General features: G+C 42.4%; 1 protein-coding gene across 4 annotated transcripts in view; it reads left to right on the forward strand.

Annotated features, from left to right (window-relative positions):
- The window catches only part of CALCR (calcitonin receptor), a 252,662-nt gene that overhangs the window by 57,693 nt on the left and 172,549 nt on the right, over nt 1–22,420 (forward strand). Inside the window, exon 1 of one of the 4 annotated variants that reach the window (XM_061587207.1) lies at nt 7,911–7,981. The exons of the other annotated variants lie outside the window; for them this stretch is intronic. The gene's annotated coding sequence lies outside the window, so the exon portion shown is untranslated. Of the gene's footprint in view, nt 1–7,910; nt 7,982–22,420 lie in introns of those variants that run through there. 4 annotated transcript variants of the gene reach the window in all.

The following is a 22,420-nucleotide window of genomic DNA, read 5'->3' on the forward strand; positions in this document are numbered from 1 at the left end:
TCCAGCAGCTCACTGCACCTCCCCCTGCCTAACAGTAATGCCAGCCCTGGTTGCCGGTATTAAATAAATGGTGAAATAGCAGGCTGTACTGCCATGTCTTGACTGATTCTATAAGCAGCATTACACAGATAATGTGATAACTACATGAGTTTTGTTGTTTTTAACCAGGATCCATCTGACTGTTTATGCCAAAGGGGCTTTAGATTTGGGTTTCTTACAAGAGCAGCCACCCTATGCCAGACACAAGTTGCTTTCAGAAATAGTTTGTGTTGTAGCATGAGGTTTCTGCTGTTTAGAAAGAAAGAAATTAAAATTCCACATTTGGTGCACCAAAAGTCATTTTTGGATTCTAGCATTTGCTCCACTGGATCATAAGTGGAGATAGGAGTCCTGTATTAAATGTTCCAATGCAGGTACTTTTGAATACTGCATAAGGCACAAACAGTTTTAATCAGGTGAAAGTTATTTTTCTTATTGCTTTTTGGTTTGTGGATGCAAATTTCTTTAGTGCTAGGACTGTGGACAAAGCTGCAGTGATGCAAGCCAGATAAGGATCTGGCTCCAGCTTCTTGATATAATACTTTTTATTTCAAACTATCCACCTTATGTGTTAAAAGATGAATAAACGTGAATGATGTTCCAAACTTGAATGCACTGTGGTATGGGAATATCATTACTTTTCTTATGGAAATGAGAAAGTGAATTCTTCTCTATGGAGATTTTCATTGACTATGAAATTGGGAGTGTGATATTCATTCTAGAATAGTACACATAATTTATTTACACACAACTTTGCTGAAATATGCAAAACAGCCGCCCAGAAACTATCTCCTTAATTAAAATTTCTAATTCTTTTTGGAAAATGAGCAATTTAGAATAATAGGAAGTTAGGACAATTCTGATTCAGACTTCTGTGACCTGCTAGTAGAATTACATTTCCCCATAGCAATTTTACAGGATTAAATTTCAAATCTCTGAGCTTTGAGGCAATTCAATAGGAAATTTCGGGCTGCAATTGAATCTACTAGACAAGTCTTCTAACTGATTGCTTCACCTGGTTTAGCACAGGAATATATTTCTTTTAAAAAGGAGAATAAATTGGATGTATGTAGAGTGGTAACTTATTATATAGAGGAGGGACTATTCATTTGTTAGAAAATTAACTTGCCATTGCTCCTGCAATTCAGTCCTGTGTGTGTAAAGTAATATATATGTGGCTCTGAATGGCAACCATTTTAGTGAACTTTATCATTACCCATACCCATAGATAAGCAGTGCTTGTTTAAATAGTAATAAATAAATGAGATGCTGGTACTCAGACCTTGCCTGTATGGACAAGGTAAGGCAGTCAATCTCTCTTCTGTAAGGGATGATTACATTACTTCACAACAGTTTATTGGGGGATAGCTAAAGAAAATGTAGAAATGCAGAATTGTACTCAAAGGGTGCTTATCAATTATTCCTTCTCAAACTGGGGGGAGGTAGCAAGCAGTGTACCACAGGGCTCAGTCCTGGGCCCAGTGCTCTTCAACATTTTTATTAATGACTTGGATGAGGAGGTGCAGGGAATGTTTATCACATTTGCAGATGATACAAAATTGTGAGAGTTAGCAGAAACAAAATTCAAAGGGATCTTAATAGGCTGGAGCATTGGTCTGAAAACAACAGAATGAAATTTAACAGAGATAAATGCAAAGTTCTATGCTAGTAGAACTAGGAAAAAGAAACCATATGCAAAGTTAAAAGATGGGGGATACTTGGATCAGCAATACTACATGTGAGAAGGATCTTGGTATCATTGTTGATTCCAAGCTGAATATGAGCCGATAGTGTGATGTGGCTGCAAAAAAGGCAAATGCTATTTTAGGATGCATTAACAGAAGCATAGTTTCCAAATCATGTGAAGTATTAGTTCCCCTCTATTCGGCACTGGTTAGGCCTCATCTTGAGTACTGCATCCAGTTCTGGACATGGCACTTTAAGAAGGATGCATACAAACTGGAATGAGTTCAGAGGAGGGCAGTGAGGATGATCAGGGGAAAGCCCTATCAGGAGAGACTGAAAGAACTGGTCATGTTGAGCCTTGAGAAGAGAACACTGAGGGGAGATATAATAGCACTCTTCAAGTACTTGAAAGGTTGTCACACTGAGGAGGGCCAGGATCTCTTCTTGATCGTCCCAGAGTGCAGGACAAGGAATAATGGGCTCAAGTTGCAGGAAGCCAGTTTTCAGCTGAGCATCAGGAAAAACTTCCGAACTGTTAGAGTGGTATGACAATAGAACTGATTACCTAGGGGGTGGGGGTGGGCTCTCCAACATTGGAAGCATTCAAGAGGCAGCTGGAAAACCACCTGCCAGGGATGCTTTAATTTGGATTCCTGCATTGAGCAGGAGGTTTGACCAAATGGCCTTATAGGTCCCTTCCAACTCTACTATTCTATGATTCTATGAACTCTGGTGCAGTATTGAGCAAAAACAATAGCATAACTATTTTAGCTGTGCAATGGGACTTACCTGTCCTCTGCTCTCCCTCTGTGCTCCCATACTCCCCTAAGTCAGGGAGGGCAGGGGAGTTACATTGCACAGCTAAAGGTCCTTGCACTACCATAGCTGTTTAGTTGGTTCTGCCTATAGTCTGACAAGAGGCACAACCACAGTACTTTGCTCAAGAACCCAGAGCCAGAAAAAAGTAAAACCAAAAGGATTGGCAATAATTCAAACAGGATATTTCTAAATTTGGTGAATAGGCAAAATGGAAAATAAGATCAAATGCAAGCAAATGTAAAGTCATTCACACATTGGGGCAAAATCTCCAAAGCTAACATGCACAATAAATGCATCTGCTGTTGAGTAACCTGTATGGGGTTCATGACAGAAAGAATAATGAATGTGTCAATTCAGACCACAACAGCAGTGGAAATTCCATGCCAGAGGTGACTAGGAAATGGACTGAAAAGCAGAGTTGTGTCATTATCTTCACATTTTTTGCATGCAGTTCTGGCTGCACAGTATCAAAAAAGATATTGCAGAGCTGAAAAAGGTGCAGAAAAGTGCCACTAAATTGATCAAGGGATGAGTGAACCTTCCTTTATTAAAAATAGTAAGAATTTGGGGACTTTCTTTCTCATTACATTTCGATCCTATTTTTTCTCCAAGGAGCTCAAGGTGGTAACATGGGTTCCCCCCTTCCTATTTTATCCTCAGAACAACGCTGTGAGGTAGGCTAGAATGAGAGACAGCGACTGGCCCAAGGTCACCCCGTGAGCTTTTTAAGACAACACAGACGGGAAGATGATAAAAATTACTAAGATTATGTGTAGTGCAGAGACAGTGGATAGAGGAATTTTTTTAATGCTTTTGTAATTCTAGTACTTGGGGTGAAATAAAACTGAATGACGGGAGATTCAGGACATTCAAAAGAATTATACTAAGAGTTATACTAAGCATAATTAATTTTACATGGTGTGGCAATGGTCATTCACTTAGATTACTTGCACAGGGGATTAAATAAAGTGATGGAGGACAGCACCATCAGTGGCTATTAGCCATAACAATTAAATGGAACCTCTATGTATTCAGTTAGTATATCATTGAATACCAATTGTTGGGGCACACATGGATGGGGGTTGCCTTCCTGCTTCACCTATTGCATTACAAAAAGCAATTGGCCACTGCTGAATACAGCAGTCATTTTATGTGCTCATGCATTACCATTTACATATATCTAAAGAACTTGGCACATGATAAAAAAATAATGAAAGTTAGATGCCGTGTAAGCATTAACATTTCTACATTCACCCCAGAGTCTCTCTCTTTCTCTCCAGCATCTCTACATCTAAATCACCCCCATCTTGACATTTCCAGGAATCCACGTCTTATTTCCTGCTTGCTGCTGTACTCAAACCACAGAACTCCCCTAGCTCGATGGGACATCCACAGTCCCTTGTGCCCTATCATCTCTGTGCACAAACCCCCTCTTTTAGTCACCATCACAAACCCCTCTTGCGTCTTGCCCCTGCCAATTGCCTCCCTCCCTCCCTCTACACCTCTTTCTACACACACTCACACACACCTGGCTGCGCATTCCCTCAATCTTCGATGCTCCTCTGCCACCTTTCACCCATCCACACTGCATGGGGCTCTTAGGACCATGCTGTGGCTGCCTCGGAAGATGGAACCAGTGGGGCAAGGGAGGCACCCAGTGGGGGGCACCAACATGGCACGGTTCTCATGGCTGCTGTGATGCTACTGCCACTGTTGCTCCATATTTCTCTTTTTCAACTACTTGTCGCCCAAGAAGGCAGTGGGTAGGGGTGAGGAGGAGCAGGGCTGAGGGTGCACCTATGTTGGCTGCCAATCAAACTGACTCTGGAGGGAACATGATAAGAGTTGCAACATTGTTCAAAAAAAATTTTAGAGGGAAAAAGGGATAGGTAAAAGCAGTGGCTTGTGGGCAAAGAACAAATTCTAGTTGATACCAACCTGTTAGGCTGACAGAATGCTTTTGAACCGGCCAACGGATCCCATCCCAGCCAGAAAGCACTGCTACCAGGCCCAAAAGTGGAAGGACTCCCAGGCCAACACCTCCTCAGCCCACTGCACTGCCACCCAGCACTAAGCCACTCTTCATGGTCACTATTGTCCCAATGCTTCCTAATGCTTCACCCACCAGCCTTATTCTGCAGCCCAGGGAAGGAACACATCTCTTCTGTAACTCACACACACACTAAGGCATTGTGGGGCTTCCTTTCCACTTCCACCCTATATACGTCAGCAGTGCAACCCTATGCATGCTTATTCCAATAGTAAGTCCCACTACGTCCTCCTAAGAGATGGGAACATGGCGTGCTGCTCTTAAAAAAAGATGCTGGAACTTTGTACCACTGAGTACTGCTAGGAAAAAAAAAAGCATTGCAGGTAAGTCTAATTCTGCTTTTGTTTGCTTGTTTACTTATGTAAGTCACATTCTATCATAAATTTATGTCTCTTAGAATATTTGCATCTAAACCATAGCATGAATCGAAATGCAAACATTCTTCTAAGATATGTAATCTTTAGGAGATTGAATTTGACTTACATAAACAAACAGACAAAAGTTTAAATATAAAGTGTGCATCCTTTTCTAAAGGTAGTTATGTGGCCAGACACTCCTTTCCTGCTGTGATCAGTCACTAAACCATAATAATTCCCAAAATGCCCTGCTACCTTCATAGAGCCATAATGTGGTTATTGAACACTTTCCTACTATTAAAGTAGAATATTTAGATGTGGGAGAGAGACAAAAGTTAGATGTTCTGTAGCGGTACCTGAATGTTCTACCCACTGTTAGTATGAAAGATGGATTGATCTGTAAGTTGATTTAAGGTAAGGGTAGGCGTTTTTTTGCTTGATTACAGATAGGGATGCCACAAGCATTTCAAGAGGGACCGCTCATGAACAGGATCAAGGTGAACCAGAACCTGGGACCTTCTACATACATAGCAGATTATCACTGAGCCAGAGCCCTTCTCCATTAGATCAGGCAGCCGGGCAGTCCCAGCTGCGTTGCTGGCACAGGTGGGACATAATTGTGCTGGAAAAGGGGGTTAAACGGCTGTGGTCTGTTTTTTTGTGTTAAAAGCCTGATGTGCCTTACCTTCCGTGAGTGACCTGTAAACTGCTATATGTAGATAGCCACTTAGAGCCTTGGGTTCCATTCACATAATGAAGAAGGTGGTTTCCAATTTCTCTGGCTCATCACTTCTCTCATGTCTGTTCCTCTTTAAACTTTGTTGAGAGGAAGAGAGGAAGCATAGTTCAGGGGTAGAGCATCTCCCATGTGCCATCCCAGCATCTTCAGGTAAAAGGTTCTAGTTTTGGTGTACAAAGCCCTATGCAGCTTGGGACCAGGATACCTGAAAGATCGTCTTACCCCTTATATACCCAGTTGATCACTGTGTTCTACAGGTGAGGGCCTCCTGCAGGTACTATCTTATCAGGAGGCTCGTTCCACACAACATAGGAAGCTGACCTTTAGTGTTGTGGCACCAACCCTTTGGAATTCCCTCCCCTTAGACAGGCACCATCTGTGTTACCTTTTCAGTGCCTGCTTGAAGACCTTCCTCTTTCAACAAGACTTTTAAGACGAGACCTTATCCCAATATGTGTCTGTGTTGGAATTCCTTTTTTATTTTTATTTTAAGTGTTTGTTTTAATATGTTTTTAAAGAGGTTTTGTTGTAATATGTTTTAGAGTCTTTTGTTTTTAAGATGATTTAGAGTGTTTTTTAGTGTTTTGGTTTGCCACCCTGGGCTTCTTTTGGGAGGAAGGGTGGGATATAAATTAAATAAATGTCTTGGGGAGCATGTCTAGGAATGTCTGCTGCCTGGGACCTTGAAGATCCACTGCTGGTCAGACTTAACAGTGTTGGGCTAATTGGACCAATGACTTGGAGTATGAAGCAGCTCTATACATTGTTTATCTGCAGAAATCAATAATAAGTTCCTGACTTGGATGTTTATTGTTATCCAGATGGCTAATGTAAAGTTGCTGAAGAAGATAGAAAAGAGTGGTTTAAAGAGGAAGGGTGAATAACCACAGCAAGCCCCCAGTCAAGACATTATAGTACTTGAAACAGTTCCTGCCAATCAAGTTGACCTCAGTTTCAAGAGGTACTCACAACCTTTGTCAATATGTCTGTGATGATGCATTAGTCTCCATGGCTAATGTAGAAAATAAGTTATGCAGAACATTTTTCTAAAGAAAGTTGTTAAACAAAGAACGCTGAACAAGCAACCATCTCCCCTTTGGGTATTGCTGACAGATGGAAGCTATGGATGTTCTTCCTTGTTTTACTACAACCATGCCAAAAACTTTCAACATTTCTTTCTTTCTTTTAACCATACTTTGGGCGTGTGGGTGGGCAGGGGGCAAAATGGAACCTTTCTGAGAAGAGAAGGGAGAAGAAATGTATCTGAAATTTCTGGGAGGGGCTTGCTGCTTACTCTTTTTTATTTTACTGTATTTATAAGGTTTCTTACCCACCCTTCACCATAAGGTCCCAGAGTGGGTTACAACAATAAAATATACAATTGTAAAACAAAAAAAGTTACAATGGTAAAACACATAAAACCATTCAACATGGAATAGAACTGTATACATTCAGCAGAAGAGGTGGGCCCCACAAAACAAAATATCATACTTGTCAAAGGTCAGGATAAAGAAGTTCATGTTCAGCATTTGGCAAAAAATGTGCAATGAAGGTGCTAGACACATCTCTGTAGGGAGGGATTTCCACAATGTAGGGCTGCCAAGAGAAAGTCCTCTTCTGGGCCATTTCCCACACTTCTGAGGTTGGTGGAACTACCAAAGGAGCCCCCTCTTAAACCTACAAGGTGACCACACGTTGCCTTTTGGGTTTTTCAACTTGTAGCAAAGGCCCTGTAGCAACTGTAGCAAAGGCCCTGCACTGCTCATATTGGTGCAAGATTATTTCCACAGCTTCTCATTGGCCACACTTCTTGGAGTGCCTTGGGAGCAACACCATGTCAGATCATGCTGCTCCCAGGGCATTCTGGGAAGTGGTATAAAGCTTGGTGCATAGCTTCCTGCCGACTGCACTAAGACCCAGTAAGGTAAATGGCAATGCCCCTGTAAAAATTCAGAGAGATTCCCACCCCCATGAAAGAAGCAGAAAATTGATCACCAGTTTTTACAGAGGGATAATATTTTGGGGAAACTGGGAAGGGAATTTTGGCCCATTCTTTTAGTTTTACAGAAAATGCTCCCCAAATTATAGAAAGTTTGCCAATGAGTCATAGAACTTCTTTGATAAACTGAGCAGCTCAAGGCAACTATGGCCAATTCCATCCCCAAACCAGGCCTGAATCTCGACTGAAATGGGACAAAATGATGACTTTTCTTTTCCAGGAGTATGTGCAGCTGGACTGCCACTACCCTCTGAAGCACCTTTCAAAGAAGGGAGGGTATTTGTGACCAGGGGGTAAGTACCTCAGGGTCCAGAGAGGGCTTCTTTAGAAGCAGCCATACTACCACTTTCTTCAAGATGTCAAGTACCACTATCCTATGCAAAAGCTTGTTAACCACACCCTGGACCCATCTGACCAGTCCCCCCTTGGCTAGTTTGAATTAGCCATGATGGGCAAGGGTTGAGGATACATGTTGTGGGTTGAATGGCTGCAAGCACCTTGTCCACATCCTCAGACCTCATGAAAAGAAATCTGAGGTGTTCTGGAGCCTACTGTAGTCTATCTAATGGTGTGTGTGTGTGTATTGCTTTCTGTTAACCTAATGCAAGCAAAAGGTTACATACTGAGACATCAGTATAATAACCACCATGTAGGCAGGACCTATTCTTAACAAGGTAGGCTGGTCTTGCCTCGGCCTATCCAGAATTATACCCTTGGCCACACTGAACTCAATGGGACATAGTTTTGAGTAGACACGATTAAGATTGCACTGTATGGTGGAACACCAGGCGGTATTAATATAACTTGTGGATTGCCTGTGAGAGGCCAAGATCTGTAGTGACTCACCATAGATGGGGGGGGGAGAGAAATTCTATTCAGTTTGTAATTAAAGCTGAATCTATAAAATCTGCACTTTCTGAAACAATATGAGAACCGAAACACAGCCGTGCGTTGAAATTCTCACTTATCCGAATTTTGCAATGCAATTCTCCAACCAAGCAGTGTTTACAAAAATGCATATATTAGGGGAAAATGGGCATAAAAATAAATATATTAGTGAAAATAACACCCCAAAATGCATTACGTTAGGAGAAACTGCTTGCAAAAATGTGTGCATTAGTCAAACCTGCATACTAAAATGTGTTTATTAGAAGAAATTCACACTAAAATGCTGGAGAATTTTCATTAGGATTTTTAAAAAATGTAAATTGTTGCAGAATATGGAGAACTGAATTTAAGACCTGAAAAATGAGAAATGGAGAGAACCGAAATTGACAAATCTTTCCATCCCTAGCATAGGGTACCAGTTTGGGCATATGAAGCTGGTTTTCAGCTGGTTGTATAACAATGTTTAGCTTGTATTCACTAGTGTGTATGATGAAATAGCAGCCTGTGCATGAACACTATGTTACTATCTGGTTCTTCTTGCAATCTCCCACACTTTTTTAAGCACATAATTATCTTGCTAGAATCATTGGGCCATGAATCATGTCAAACTTTCAACCGAATCAACATTAGTCTTCTAGTTAAAAAAGGAAAGGGAGAGGGAACAAGCTTAGGATTGTGTCTCCTTCTGTCTGAACTTTCCCAAAGGCATGAAGGAGATTCTTTTCCTTCCATCATGACCAGAAAAGGCTAGCAAACATCTGCTGAGGCAGCAAGTCCTGAAACTCAGCCAGTACATCTTCAGTTTACATTCTTCCATATATTGTACTTATATATCTGACAGGCCAGTGCATAGCTAGAAATATTAAATGTATTGTCAATAAGGTGCCCCTAACCCTGGGAGTCAGTGCTAACTGAAGCATCCAATGAAAGCAATTTTAATCACATCATTAGAAAGAGATTTATTTTGAGTACACTTCAATGTAAGTAGGATGTAGGATGATAAGAAAGGCAATTATGGCCAACAAATGAATAATTTGGATATTTGTTGTACACTTTTGCAGTCCTGCAGCATCCAAGTGGAATATATAAATGACTTAAAAACGTCTTCCTTTTATTCCCCATTAGCAACATTCACCTATTACGCAATGGTCATGCTTTACCCGCTTACCTGGGACTGGGGAACGGAAGGATTCGTCAATTTCATTTCTCTGAGTTTCTCATTTTACCGATCTTAAATTCAGTTCTCCAGATTTCTGCAGCAATTTGCGGTTTTTTGTTTTTTTAAAAATCTCTTGAAAATGCTTGAACGATGCATTTGTGATAGGGAAAGAAATTAAAAGAGCCAGTATGGTGTAGTGGTCAAGGTGTTGGACTACGACCTGGGAGACCAGGGTTCGAATACCCACACAGCCATGAAGCTCATTGGGTGACCTTGGGCCAGTCACTGCCTCTCAGCCTCAGAGGGAGGCAATGGTAAACCCCCTCTGAATACCGCTTACCATGAAAGCCCTATTCATACGGTCGCCCATAAGTGGGAATCGATTTGAAGGCAGTCATTTCCATTTTTCAAGAAATTAAGAGGAGTGTTTGTGAAGCCCTCCCTCGTCTGACTGTCTCTGTGCCTGGACAGACTCTTGGCACACATGCATAAACACCAAAAGAAAGAAAGCACTAGTAGGCCCACCAGAACTGATTTCAATCCAGACTACTGCAGCTGGAGCTGGGTCAAAGTTCAGGAAAGAGCCAAGGGAAATACTGATTGATTTACTAGCCATGTATAAAGCCTAGACATAGATTATGATGGAGCAGCCACTACTGCTCTTGAAAAACACGCTGCAGACCACCGTCATGAAGCTCACAGACTATTGGTGGTCTACAGACCACAGTTTGGGAACCCCTGTATTAAAAGAAATTCGCACTAAAATGCTGAAGGATTTTCATGAGGATTTACCAAAAAATTGCAAATTGCTGCAGAAAAGTGGAGAACTGAATTTAAGAAAGGAAGGCAGATGAACTGAGAGAACCAAAATTGTCAGATCCTTCCATCCCTACATGCAAGTGAAGATCTAGACAGACTGAAGGCCCCAATGAAATGTATCTTGCTGGCAAGACTCAGTTTTATGCACATAGGAATCCTTTTCTTTTTATTGATACTGTGCTACATGTATTTTGCCATCAAACATTGGTATCAGAGTACAAAACTGATGTGAAATGTCTCTAATACTCCAGTCCATCTTAAATCCTTGCAGGACCTCAGGATTCCCAATGGATTTTTGGAAGCTGCCCCACCTTCCAAAAATGTATGGATCCTCTGGGAGTTGTCCTGTTCCCCTGTCTTGCAGGTCCTTCTGCCCATCAGCCCAGCTTGTATTCCTCCAAAGCATTCAAACTCTATTCTAGTGCATCCATATGCAGATTTCAATATTATATCATGATTTGCAACATTACACCGTAGCTGCTAAGTAAAACACACTTCTCTTCCCCCAGTACACCAGTCTGCTTGTACGATGACCTTTCTGCTGAACAATGTCGATAACTACATATAAAACAGAAGTGTTTATGTCTCCATCCTATTTCTCTTTGAACACTGTATATAACTGTAATCTTTTTAAACATGCATATTCCAGTTGCAGGGTGGGGAGAGATACATGTCTTCCATCTATTACCTTAATATATTAGCTGGTGTGAGGATAATATTTAATTTCACCATAATCCTCCAGAAGTTTGCGCTTCACATTGTGTCCTTTTACTAATGCTTCATAGTTTTGTGGGTTATATGGCATTCTTTAGCATGGCTAATTTCCACAAATGATTTAATTCAAGCCATAAAACCTTGGATAGTAGGTTTACAGGGGCAAAATGAACAATCTTGCACCTGTTCCTACTGCATTCATTCCCCAGCTTGATTTGTCCCCAGTAGAGATCTGTCATTTTAACTGAAGTGCAAATCACTTCCGGCCAGCAGTTCAACCCCTGTTTACTAATTAAAACTCTTGAAAACTAGAAGAACTTCTGTCAGTGTACTTTGGGGAACACAGCAGGGATTGAGCAAAAATGTAATCTGGTGGTGCTGTTGCTGCAAGACCCATGCCATAAACAAGGGGTAGGAAACCTCTGGGCCAGTCATGACCCCCAAGGCGGGCCACTTCAGCTCATGAGGCCATTTTCCCCAAGCCATATCCACCCTCTCATCCGTGACATCTATACACTAGTAACATCTGTTGATGGGCAGGAGGACAAGGTTTAATCCTGCATTGGCTGTGCAATCCTATTCCCAGATTTGGGATGGATTAGAGTATCAGCTCAGCAGGGAATAAAACCCTGTGCCAAAGCGCCATTTGAAATAGCTCACACATGAGAGCTACTTCAAAGAGGCTTTTGCAAAGGCTTTAAGATAGGTCCTGAGCCCCTGTTTGCTCAAATGGGAGTGTAATTGTTTTGCACGTGTCCCACCCCCTTTAATTCCCTGATCTCAGAGAATTAAAAGGGAAGTGCAGGGAGACCCCATCAGCTTGTTGAATTTGGCCTGTAAGACAGATCCTGATGAGGGGCCTGTGGAGCCAAAAAAGATTCCCATCCCAGCCATAAACCCTAGGGAGTACAGTTTGATGTCTTGCATTGTTGTGAAACTTCTTCTGGAGGTCCAAATGGCAAGTCTCACATGGCTGTGACAGTCACTGACCATAACTTAAACATGTCTACTGGCAAATGGCAACAATGGGAATAAAAAGTTTAGCATTGAAATGACAAATGGATCAGAATTGCATTACTATAGCAGCAATTATTAAAAATCAAATGGCTGAATATTATTTTTTATTTCTAAGTGGCATGCAATAATGTTTTCTTTAGTTATCTAGAAGCTGAAATTTTATTTTGCTACAGCCTCCCCACCCCACAACAGGCAGAGTGTGATGAAAGCATGCTGACATGGACAAGGTGCTTGTGATGATGCGGCCAGCGACGTGTCCTCTCAACCTTTGCCCTACTTGGCTTATTAAAGCTTACTGAGGGGGTTGACCGAGTGGATCCAGGGTATGGTCAATGCATTGTTGCAGGAGGGAGGGTCCCAGCCACCCTGAAAGAGGCAGTGATCTGACCACTCCTGAAAAAGCCCAGCCTGGACCCATTGGTTTGTGACAACCACTGCCTCTTTTTAGGGAAAGTGATTGAGAGGGTTGTGTTGCAGCAATTGCAAGTACTCTTGGATCAAAAATATTATCTTGGCCCATTCCAATCTGAGTTCAGGCCTGGTTATAGGACTGAATCAGCCTTGGTTGCCCTGATAGTTGACCTTGATCAGGAGAAGGACAGGAGGAGTGCAATGCTGTTATTCTTACTTGATCTCTCAGTGGTTTTTGATACTATTGATCATGGTATTCTTCTGAGCCAACTTAGTGAGATGGGTACTGGAGGCACTGTTTTACAATGGTTCCGATCCTACCTTCAGGGTTGTTTTCAGAGAATAGCATTGGGTGATTGTCTTTCAGCCCACTGGCAGTTGTGTTGTGGGGTGCCTCAGGGTACCATCTTGTCCCGCATGCGTTTAACATCTGTATGAAGCCCTTGGGAACAGTCACCAGGCGATTTGAGTGAGGTGCCAGCAGTATGCTGAAAATATGCAGCTTTATTTTTCTGTAACATCTGAATTGGGAGAGGCCGTGCAAGCCCTGGACCAGTGCCTGGACTTGGTGGTGGCCTGGATGAGGCCAATAAACTGAGTCTGAATCCTAGCAAGATGGAGGCATTGTGGGTTGTTGGTTCGTGAGTTCAGATGATTGGTCAATTGCCTGCTTTGGATGGGGTCGTACTCCCTCTGAAAGGGCAGGTCCATCATCTGGGGAGTGCTCCTGAATCCATCTGTGTTGCTAGAGGCCCAGATGACCTCAGTGGCTAGGATTGCCTTTTACCAGCTTCAGCTGATAAGACACCTGGTTAGCCTGACCACTGTTGTCCATGTACTGGTAACCTCCAGGCTCAATTACTGTAATGCACTCTATGCGGGGCTGCCCTTGAGGTTGGTCTAGAAGCTACAGCTGGTGCAAAATACGGCAGCACAGCTGCTCAGAGGGGCAGGGTAACGCCAACATGTCACCCTGCTGCTGAAAATTGCATTGGCTGCACATTAGCTACTGGACTAAGTTTAAGATTCTGGTTTGGTGTACAAAGCCCTATACAGCTTGGGACCAGGATACCTGAAAGATCGTCTTACCCCTTATATACCCAGTCGATCACTGCGCTCTGCAGTTGAGGTCCGCCTGCAGATGCCATCTCATCAGGAGGTCTGTTCTGCACAACATAGGAAGCGGACCTTTAGTGTAGTGCCACCTACCCTTTGCAATTCCCTCCCCGTAAATATTAAACAGGTGCCATCTGTTATCTTTTTGGCCTTCCTCTTTCTACAAGCCTTCTAAGTAGAGACCTTATCCCAGTCTGTGTCTGTGTTGGAATTATTTTTTAAGAGTTTTAAAAGTTTTTTTTTAAAAAAGATGTTTTTAAAGATGTTTTGTTTATTAAAATAATATATATTTAAACAATATATATTGTTATATATAATATATATTTATATTAATATATATAATATAATATTTAATATATTTGAAAGTCTGTTTTTATGATGTTTTAGAGTGTTCTTAGTGCTTTTGTTTGCCACCCTGGGCTCCTACTGGGAGGAAGGGTGATATAGAGCTATGAAATTTTATAGAACTATAGACCCGGGCATTGCATTTTAGGAAAATTAAGCTGGTCATTAGCCACCACAGATGAGAGCTGAGCTTGGCACCCAATTAAATGTGGCACCCCCCCACCTAGCACTAAAATGCCATCTAGGTGGCATCCAGAGAGGTGATGAGTGGTCTTGTTCCAGTGGTGGCAGCTATAGAAAAAAATACTGTGTAGTTGTAGATGTGGGAATGGGTGGGGGCCCATCAGTAGCATAATTCCAAGGGTCCCCAAGGGTCTGATATGGACCCTAATTGTGCCATCATTTGTAGTTAGTGCATGACAGATTGTCAAATGCAGATGATCACATATGAGCTTATTAAGTCTAGATATGCTTGAGTATTTTGCTTGCACATTGAGCCCTTTCCTTACTCCCTTTGCCAAAATTAAACCTGAAAGGTGATTTAGATAAAATGGGAACCTCTAGGCTTCCTGGTTTAATCACAGCTTGTAGAAAGGGGCTACATGTACCAGTAAAAGTACTTGTGCTTTTTGTGGCTTAATAAACTGAGGTTTGATTGTCTGAAAACAGCTACGGGGTACTATACAAGATAAACATAGATTTATCTCAAAGAGTCTGAAATATAAATTTTGACCTCAAAGAGTCTGAAATATAAATTTTGACAGCAGGAGGGGAAAGAATGTAGGGATTAGAATAACAAAAAGGAAAGAGGGTGTGTGTGTGTGTAGGAGTGAAAAAGCTAACAATGGACAAATGTGATGAAATGCAGTTATGTGAATGTAGGCTTCATCTAAGATAGGGAAAAGAGCTAAGGAATTAAATAAACCGAACAACTACAAGGTTCATCATGACTTTATTTATTTGATTTATTTATTTATTTGATTTATATCCTGCCCTTCCTCCCAATAGGATCCCAGGGCAGCAATGACTTAAGGCATTTATTAGTTCTTAGAAGGGAATATTTATTTTACGGAACTGATGGTGGATGCTGCGTTGAGAAGAGGGGTGGGATGTCCCAGAAAATGTGAAACAACTTCATAAGAGTCCAAGTTAAAAAGGCTTGAGAAACATCATCATGAGACAATGGACCTTCATCTTATGCTTCAGATTAAACTTAAATAAAACTACTGTTTTCACACTTAATGAAAAAAATGCTTATTTGGAAGTGAAAGTGTGCAGCAGATGAAACTGAGGAGATCCATGGTCTCCTGAGGGTGATATTACAGGGGGAGAGAACTAAATGGTAACCTTGCTGTTACAGAGATCATTTTTAAGGTTTTGTTGCTTTTTGGTAGACAGGAAGCAGTTCTACTTATTATCTCAAGATGCCACTTAGCAAAATATGAATTTTACATTTCTTTCCTGATTCTTCACAAAGAGTAGCACCAACAACTTGAATCTCACCTGGAAACTAATTGACAAAGATTTACACTTTCTCTCAGTCCTGAATTAATGTGGTTCAAATGATTGGTGCCTGATCGTGATTGTGCTGCTACATTTTTGAACAATTGGAAGCTTTGAAGTGTCTTGTTCTATAGAGAACATTTGGCCAGGTTGGTTACCACAAAGGCAAGGTCTCCCAGGAGCACAGCTATAAACCAGCCAAGATCAATAAAAGGCACTTAGGGGATAGCCATTAGTCTGACCCCCTCCAGAACAGTCAAAACACCAATTTCCTGTTGGTTTTACCACCTACCAGGAGCAACCTTCTTTCCAATCTTTTCTGAGAATTCTTCGGGGGGGGGGAAATCAGGCTTACCAACACCCCCAATGCCATATCAAATTAAGATCCCCAATGAAGTTTGCAACAGAAGCTTCCTGTTGTAGGACTTTAGGGTCTAATGATGGCTGAAAATGAAGCTCTTGCCCTTGTGCAGAAGAGGCTCATTGAGTGGAGTGGAGCTGCTAAGCTAACTTCCTGGTAGTTGGGTTGCTGTGGCCTACTGGGGAGAGAGAGATGACAGGGAGGAGGATGTGGTGCAGATGCACCAGCAGAGCCAATCTGGCATTGTTGCTAATGCATTTTTACCACGCTGACCTCTCTAGAAGCCTCACCTCTCTCCCTCCTGGTAAGGAATACTGACCCACCTGTTTGGAAGCTACTGTAGCAACTCTTTTAAACTCTTCTTTTAACTAGAACAAGGGTGTTAATGCTTTGATCATGTGTATTGTGTGTGAGCCTGGGCTTCCCACCAAAATTCATTTTTCCAGCTGTAGAAAGCTCCAAATATTGCTTTGTCCAAGTGCAGGACCCATTATATATGACTGCGCAAAAGACCACACAGAAGATCCGTCGCTGTAAGTAACCAAGCCATTTTTCCGCAGTTGGCTATCACTGACAGCTTTGAGATTGAGGCATTACCATTAGTTGGACACCACTTTCTTGACAAAAACATGATAACCATCATGTGGGTAATGCTGGGCAGGCAATAACGATTAACCAACAGCAGCCAGGTGTCTAGCTGTTACAGGCTGCTTGAGCACTTAAGAATGTTGCTAGAATGATTTCTAGTGTTTAGGCTGGAGAATATTATACCACTTGAACAAACCATTTTCCCTTTCTGAGTTGTGTTTGGGGCCAACGATGATACGTCATGTCAGCGGCGCCACTAGCGGGAGTGCGGGGGGGGGTGCGGACCTCCGGTGCGCACCCTCCCAGGGGCATGGACGAGGTGGCTGGGCTTGCATGTGTGCACGTGCACGCACACTCGAGGCCAGCCACCCCATCCATGCCCCTGGGAGGGTGCGCACCGGAGGGGCACCCAGTCGGAGAAGGCCTGGGAATGCCAGAGCGCCTCCCTCGCCCCGCCGATGCTGCTCCCGGTCTCGCCCACCCGCCCACCTCCGAGGAGGAGTTGGAGCAGCCTTGCCGGGCAATGGGGCGGGGCGGCTCTGGGTGTCACCCCCCTCATGGTGACACCCGGCTGCGGGCCGCACCCTCCGCATCCCGGTAGTGACGCCCCTGCATCATGTAGAGAGGAAATTCCTGTTTGAAGCATGGAAGCATCTGGAGAAGACCCATTTCTGGGTTCCCACACAGATAAGCTTCACAGCAAGTTAGAAGTAGATGTCATCAACTCATATTTCTTGTCATTTTTTAAAAATGCATGTTGTCTATTATCCAGACTTCAAATACAGACTGGGACAGGTGGAACACAGTTGAACAGAGGTCATAGATACCAAAGTATCTGCCTTTTTTTGTAGAAGAAAATAATATTTGCAATTGCCATGCTGACAGACTGGGTGATTGCAATGGACTCTACATAGAGCTACCATTTGAAGAGTCTTTGGAAACTTCATTTGGTCCACAATGTGGCAGTAAGAATGCTAGTAGTTACCCACTGGAGCATATTACACCCATTTTAAAGCAGTTGCACTGCTTGCCCATTTGTTTCTGGACACAATTCAACATGTTGGTGATTACCTTTAAATCCCTAAATGACTTTGTTTATAAAAATATTTGTATACTGCAATTTCATAAAAATGCAACTTACACCAATTATAATACAATAAAAACACCAAATAATGAAAACAGTGGTCAAACTACCCCTGTCCAGGGACGGTTATAGCTGAGAAACCAGGTGAAGCTGGTAAAAGGCACTCCGAGCCACAAAGAACACTTGGGCCTTTAGTGACAAAGACGTATCGAGGAGTAGCCCCAAGCTATGTACTGCTCCTTCAGAGGGAGTGTGACCCCATCTAGAACAGATGGATCCATTCAGACACAGGAACCTCCCACCCAAAGAGCCTCTCTCTTCCCAGGATTCAAATACAGTTTATTGGTCTTCATCCATCCCACCAATGCATTCAGACAGCGGTTCAGAGCTTTCACAGTCTCTCCAGATTCAGATGTTATGAAGAAATAGAGCTGTGTGTCACCAGTGTACTTGAGTGCAGGATACCTGAGGGACTGTCTCCTATAACCAGCCTGCCCATTCCCCAAAAATAATTCCCAGGAAATGCATGTGGAAAATGGTGGGTGTGCATGCACAGATGCCATGCAATGGCTATGAAATGATTGCATTTTTACATGCTATACCTTGAAAAAGATATCTTTCTGTCTCTCTTTGATATGTCTGTTTCATATCTGATGTATTTGCCCTGCTATTACAAAGACATTGTAATTCACATTTTGCAAGATGCAGTATGTTTCCCGCCAGCCATCAACAATCAGTAAATGTCTCTCTCTGTGATTGATCTATCAAGCTAAGCATCTTTTTTTTATCCAACTTCATAAAATCAATTTATACACCAAAAAATTGTTCTCCTTCTGGTCTGAAAAATACACTTAATACATATCTGGTTTTGCTTGGGCTTTGGGGGAAAGTGGAATGATTGTTCCCTGGCTGTTCTGTACATTGCAAGAGTGATATTTGAATTCAGGGAAAAAATATAGAAAAAAAAAGATTTTCTGAAATAAGGGGGAAATGTTCTGGAAGGAAATTCTAGAACAAACACCTTGGATTTGGGTGAAATTGTCAAGCCAGCATTTGCTAATTGTATAGTCACTCGCTGCTAGTTGTCATAAATATGAGACATATTTTTCTTTCCCAGATGGAAAAGATGGAAGGTTGGTGCTGAGTAGATTACCTTTACAAGCTGTAGTCAACCAAGGTGGATTCCCTGTTTCGCTGAGGGGTTGGACTAGATGGCCTTTTAAGGTTTCATCCAACTCGTATGATTTGAAAAGCTAATAGGGACGCTCTAATATGGATAGAGTGCTAAAGAGAGTTGCAAAAGAAGAGCAACTAAACATTGCTGTTTAATTGTTTTTGTGTAATAAATAACCAGCGTGTGTGTGTGTGTGCGTGTGTGTGTGTGTGTGTGAGAGAGAGAGAGATGAGGATGGATGTGAGCTTTTAACCCAGGGGTGAGGAACCTCCAGCCTGTGGGTTAAATTTGCCCTGGCATGGATCACAGTTTGGCTTGTGACTAAGGTTGTTTTCTGCAAACCACTATCACCTTTCCCACGCCTGGTGTCATATATGACATCAGATGTGGTACAGATAGAGGCATAGCTGGATTGGCTGCATGACCAGGTAGGAATGTGCTAGAATTCTGCTGCATTTGGATTTGGTACAAAATTTTTCAATTCGCTTTTCTCAATCATTGAGGATCAGATTTTAATGTAGCAAATTTCCATGGTTATTTTTGAAAATGGATTTTTTTAAAAAAAATCTTCCTCTAAATCATTGATTGTGATAATGATAATTTATCAATATTTCCTTTAAAAACATCAACATTAATATCAATATTTTTTCAGAGTGAAAAAACTGGACTGGTAAAAGCAGTGGCTAATGGATACAGAATGAACTTGAATTGATGCCAGCATGTCAGGTCAACGGAATGCTTTCAAACTGGCACTGGCCAACAGATCCCTATAACTGGGTTCCCCATGAGAAACTTGGCCATGCAGTCAATCCGTGCAGAAAGCAGCTTTGCTAGCCCTGTGCTCGGAGCTTTGCTGGCTGTCAGGCACTTGGGAAGCATTGCACAAGGGACTTTGATGGGGGGGACAACCCACTGATGACATCATTAGATTTCACCATGATGTTAGGAGATTGACAGGTGGGTTGCCCCACTCACCTGCTAGAGTTCACCTGCAGGGATGGGGAAAGACAGCGATCTGGCCCATCCAGTCAAAAAGGTTCACTAACCCTTCTTTAACCCTTTGCCTCCACAATGGTCCCAATTGGAATCTCCTTCCTATACTCCTGCTATTTCAGTGGGAGGAAAATTCACTTTGGCACCATCAATAAATAAAGTGCATAGATACAGTGGGAATAGCAGTGAACAGTAATTATCAGTGGGATATACTTATTCCTGGATATAAAATCTACTCAAGTGACAGAGCAGGTCACATTAGAAAAAGGCTCCCCAAAAAGATTACAGCAAAGGGGACATATTTTACATGAGGGGTGGGATGTTAATGAAATGTGCCTTGCATTTTGACTCAGTCCCATTTAAAACTGCTCTAAAATAGTTATCTCAAAACAACTGGACAAATCAGTCTTCCTATCCATCTTTGATCAACCAAAAAGAATTAATTTGCTTAATAAAGATCTGATTACTTTTATGCTTGCTACAGTGAGACTAGAGATAGCTTGTTAGTGGAAGACCTCTAATGAACTCTCTATTGCAGCCTTTGCCAGATGTTGTTGGGACTACAGCTCTTATCAGCTGGAGTTAATGGGAGCTGCAATTCAACAACATCTGGAGGGCAGCGGGTTGGCAAAGGCTGCTCTATTGAATTCCGTTGCGAATAGCTGTGGAAAGTTGCTATATCTGAGAAACTGATATAGGAACTCTTTGCATCTAAAGGGAAAACTGAGGCAGACAATTTTTTTGCTTGCTCATTTGAAGCTGCCAGCCTCTGATGGAAAACTGTGGTGAGATGCTTTAAATTTGTGAACATGGTTACCGAATCATAGAATCATAGAGTTGGAAGGGGCCTTGTAGGCCATTGAGTCCAACCCCCTGCTCACAGCAGGAAATCCACAGCTAGAGCATCTCCCTCAGATAGCTGTCCAGCCTCTGCTTGAAGACATCCAGCAAAGGGGATCCCACCACCTCCTAGGCAGTCGGTTCCATTGCCGAACTGCCCTTACTGTCAAGAAGTTCCTTCTAATGTCCAATCTGAATCTACGCTCCTGCAACTTAAAACCATTAGACCTAGTCCTACCCTCTGGGGCAGCAGTGAACAAATCTGTATCCTCCTCTATGTGACAGCCCTTCAGGTACTTAAAGAGTGCAATCATGTCACCCCTCAGCCTTCTCTTCACCAGACTGAACATGCCAAGTTCCTTCAACCTTTCCTCATAAGACTTGTTCTCCATACCGGCTATCATCCTTGTCGCCCTCTTATGAGCCCGCTCCATCTTGTCTATATTTTTCTTAAAATGAGGCACCCAGAACTGAATGCAGTATTCCAGATGAGGCCTGACTAATGCAGAATATAGTGGGACTATTACTTCCCTCGACCTGGAAACTATAGCTCTGTTTATGCATCCCAAAACTGTGTTTGCCTTTTTTGCCGCAGCATCACACTGCTGGGTCATGTTCAACTTGCGATCCACTACAATTCCAAGGTCCTTCTCACATGCACTACTGCTAAGCCGGGTATTTCCCATCCTGTACCCGTGCATTTTGTTTTTGTGGCCTAAATGCAGAATCTTGCATTTGTCTTTATTGAATGTCATTTTATTAATTTCAGCCCAATTTTCTAGTCTATCCAGGTCCCTTTGGATTTTATTCCTGTCTTCCATTGTGTTAGCTATCCCTCCCAGTTTCGTATCATCCACAAACTTCATAAGGCTTCCCTTCACCCCATCATCTAAGTCATTGATAAAAATGTTGAAGAGTATTGGCCCCAGGACAGAACCCTGTGCCACTCCACTCGAAACCTCCTTCCAGTCTGAAGCAGAGCCACCAACGACCACTCTTTGAGTACGGTTTTCCAACCAGTTGTGAATCCACCTGACAGTATTTCCATGTAGTCTGCATTTGACGAGTTTGCTAATCAAAAGGTCGTGGGGGACTTTGTCAAACGCTTTGCTGAAATCTAGATAGATGACATCTACAGCATTTCCACCATCTACTAAGCTAGTGACCCGATCAAAAAAAGAGATGAGATTAGTTTGACAGGATTTTTTCTTGACAAACCCATGCTGGCTCCTTCTAATCACAGCATTGTCATCTAGATAGTTGCCAATGAACTCTTTTATTATCCGTTCTAATATCTTTCCCGGTATTGAAGTCAGACTGACCGGCCTGTAATTCCCCGGATCTTCTTTTTTACCCTTTTTAAAGAGCGGGACGACGTTTTCCCGTCTCCAATCCTCCGGCACCTCTCCCGTTCTCCATGATTTCTCAAAGATGATGGCAAGAGGTTCCGAGAGTACATCCACAAGTTCCTTCAATATTCGGGGACGCAGTTCATCAGGCCCTGGAGATTTGAACTCATTTAGGTTAACTAGGTATTTCCTATCTCCTTATCAATCTCGAACTGCAGTCCCGACCCCTTACTGAGATTGCTACTGATGCAAGGTTGCACACTGTTCCCTTTTTGGGAGAAAATGGAGGCAAAATAGGTGTTGAGAAGTTCTGCTTTTTCCTCGTTATCTGTCAACATTTTGCCATCCTCACTGAGCAGCAGTCCCACCGT

This window comes from Rhineura floridana, chromosome 10, assembly GCF_030035675.1.
Source record: "Rhineura floridana isolate rRhiFlo1 chromosome 10, rRhiFlo1.hap2, whole genome shotgun sequence".
In the NCBI taxonomy this organism is placed as follows: domain Eukaryota; kingdom Metazoa; phylum Chordata; class Lepidosauria; order Squamata; family Rhineuridae; genus Rhineura; species Rhineura floridana.